The following is a 3,169-nucleotide window of genomic DNA, read 5'->3' as shown; positions in this document are numbered from 1 at the left end:
AATGCGAGAGGAGGGTGTTTCGGAGCGTCCGCGCTAACCGAACGGTGTGAAATGACGAGTGCGTTCTGACCGAAGGCCGGGGTGCGTCCTCGCGTCCTCACGGGACCTGAAAGCTCGGCAACGCTGCGAAGGCGTCGTCAATGATTTTTTTGGCGTACGACTTTCTGTTGCTACGACGAGAAAGAAATTTATGCGCTTCTTGCCGCGTCGGTACCGACCTCGGTCGGGGATATTCCGGCTGCGCGCTCGAACGTGCTTCATTTCTTCTTGGATTTGGAAGTAATTCCTAAGCGTTGTGTGTGTTTGCGGTTCGTAAGGGGCGCCTGACGGTGGCCCCGCGTCCGCGCGTTGGTAGGGTTTTGGGCGACCCACCACGAAAAGATTACCTGGTTGATCCTGCCAGTAGTCATATGCTTGTCTCAAAGATTAAGCCATGCATGTCTAAGTACATGCCGAAACAAGGCGAAACCGCGAATGGCTCATTAAATCAGTTATGGTTCCTTAGATCGTTTCTTCCTACTTGGATAACTGTGGCAATTCTAGAGCTAATACATGCAGTGAGCCCGAAGCCCCTCGGGGCGACGGGGGCTTTTATTAGACCAAGATCAATCGGGCTTCGGTCCGTTTTGTGTGGTGACTCTGGATAACTTTGTGCTGATCGCACGGCCACGAGCCGGCGACGTTTCTTTCAAGTGTCTGCCTTATCAACTGTCGATGGTAGGTTATGCGCCTACCATGGTTGTTACGGGTAACGGAGAATCAGGGTTCGATTCCGGAGAGGGAGCCTGAGAAACGGCTACCACATCCAAGGAAGGCAGCAGGCGCGCAAATTACCCACTCCCGGCACGGGGAGGTAGTGACGAAAAATAACAATACGGGACTCTTTTGAGGCCCCGTAATTGAAATGAGTACACTCTAAATCCTTTAACGAGGATCCATTGGAGGGCAAGTCTGGTGCCAGCAGCCGCGGTAATTCCAGCTCCAATAGCGTATACTAAAGTTGCTGCGGTTAAAAAGCTCGTAGTTGGATCTCAGTTACAGGCGGGAAGTGCGTGGACACCACGTTACGGCCCGTGCTGAACATCATGCCTGTCGTGGCTTGGTTCCCTTCATCAGGTGCCTTGCTTTGGCCGGTGCGTTTACTTTGAAAAAATTAGAGTGCTCAACGCAGGCGATTCGCCTGAATAACAGTGCATGGAATAATAGAACAAGATCCTGTTTCTGTTCTGTTGGTTTTTGGAATACAGGATAATGATTAAGAGGGACAGACGGGGGCATTTGTATTGCGGCGCTAGAGGTGAAATTCTTGGACCGTCGCAAGACGAACTACTGCGAAAGCATTTGCCAAGAATGTTTTCATTGATCAAGAACGAAAGTTAGAGGTTCGAAGGCGATCAGATACCGCCCTAGTTCTAACCATAAACGATGCCAACCAGCGATCCGCCTGAGTTACTCAAATGACTCGGCGGGCAGCTTCCGGGAAACCAAAGTATTTGGGTTCCGGGGGAAGTATGGTTACAAAGCTGAAACTTAAAGGAATTGACGGAAGGGCACCACCAGGAGTGGAGCCTGCGGCTTAATTTGACTCAACACGGGAAAACTTACCCGGCCCGGACACTGGGAGGATTGACAGATTGAGAGCTCTTTCTTGATTCGGTGGATGGTGGTGCATGGCCGTTCTTAGTTGGTGGAGCGATTTGTCTGGTTAATTCCGATAACGAACGAGACTCTAGCCTATTAAATAGGTGCGTGGTTCTCTGCACCTTGCACCCTTCTTAGAGGGACAAGCGGCTCCTAGCCGCACGAAACAGAGCAATAACAGGTCTGTGATGCCCTTAGATGTCCGGGGCCGCACGCGCGCTACACTGAAGGAAGCAGCGTGTTTTTATCCCTGTCTGTAAAGACTGGGTAACCCGTGGAACCTCCTTCGTGATTGGGATAGGGGCTTGCAATTGTTCCCCTTGAACGAGGAATTCCCAGTAAGCGCGAGTCATAAGCTCGCGTTGATTACGTCCCTGCCCTTTGTACACACCACCCGTCGCTACTACCGATTGAATGATTTAGTGAGGTCTTCGGACCGATACCCGGAGCGGCCTTTCGGTTGCGCCGGTGTGTTGGAAAGATGACCAAACTTGATCATTTAGAGGAAGTAAAAGTCGTAACAAGGTTTCCGTAGGTGAACCTGCGGAAGGATCATTACCGGATGTTATTTGGCATCGTTTTGTCTTCTTCCTCTTGTACGGGGAATGGACTCGATGTGCGAATTTATCTGGCGCCGATCCCGACCAAGCTTGGATGCCGTCGGGACGGCACAAAAAAAAAAACAACTGTGGTTCGGATGTGCCTTTTTCTTTGGGTGGCCTCCGTTCCTTTCGATGATGCGCCCAGCGGGAGCCCTCTGCTGCCTCGATTGAGACGAGATTTCAAGTGCACCGGGACAATCCGCGGGTTACAAAAGGCGCATCGCCCCCTTTTTCGTCTCTTCTCGAGGATCGCCCTTTTGTTTTGATTAACGAAGAGGCGTTTGAGAAGAAGCTTTTTTTTGCGCTTTCGAGATGGCATGGGATGTGCCGGGCGAGAAAAAAAAACAACAACTTGTGTTTTGTCGTACTGATTGAAAAATCCAAAAACACGACTCTAAGCGGTGGATCACTCGGTTCTCGGGTCGATGAAGAACGCAGCCAGCTGCGAGACTTGGTGTGAATTGCAGGACACACTGAGCACTTACTCTTTGAACGCACATTGCGGCCTCGGGCCTTCCCGTGGCTTCGTCTGTGTGAGGGTCGGATCATATATCAAGAGAGGAGAATTTGTTTTCTACCTCGTTTTGACTGTGTCGGATCGTGGGCAGCACGCAGTTTTATGCTTTCTTGCGTTGCGTTTTCTTTGAGCAAATGCACGAGTGGTGCGATTGCACGCGTGCGCTTAACCAGTCCTCCTCCTCCTACGAGTTTTTATCGAACACTGCATGGGAAAACGAAACTCGATGGATACCGTTTGTGGAAAATCCCGTACCAAAAAAATCTTTCGCACGTTGAACGGCGCTGTGACGTCGGTGCGTTAGAAACGGAGATTTGAAACGGTTTCTTTTCGATCGATTCTGTTTTCTTTGGCGTGGATGTTGTTCGAGTGGAAAAACCGTGGGACGGAGTTGGCGTTGGCGCGTTGA

The 3,169-nt window shown here is 50.8% G+C and overlaps 2 non-coding genes across 2 annotated transcripts; both read left to right on the top strand.

The window, feature by feature from the left end:
* Nucleotides 1–383: 383 nt before the first annotated feature.
* LOC120849712 lies at nucleotides 384–2,199 on the top strand. Its single transcript, XR_005717979.1, has one exon. It is a non-coding gene; the product is annotated as a small subunit ribosomal RNA (ribosomal RNA).
* A 434-nt stretch (nucleotides 2,200–2,633) lies between these two features.
* Nucleotides 2,634–2,786, top strand: LOC115312403. The gene has a single exon (XR_003917202.1). It is a non-coding gene; the product is annotated as a 5.8S ribosomal RNA (ribosomal RNA).
* Nucleotides 2,787–3,169: the final 383 nt, after the last annotated feature.

The sequence above is a fragment of the Ixodes scapularis genome, unplaced genomic scaffold, assembly GCF_016920785.2.
Source record: "Ixodes scapularis isolate PalLabHiFi unplaced genomic scaffold, ASM1692078v2 PGA_scaffold1__304_contigs__length_218370807, whole genome shotgun sequence".
In the NCBI taxonomy this organism is placed as follows: Eukaryota; Metazoa; Arthropoda; class Arachnida; order Ixodida; family Ixodidae; genus Ixodes; species Ixodes scapularis.
Note: the sequence above shows the minus strand (reverse complement) of the source record. Positions and strands in the feature narration are given on the sequence as shown.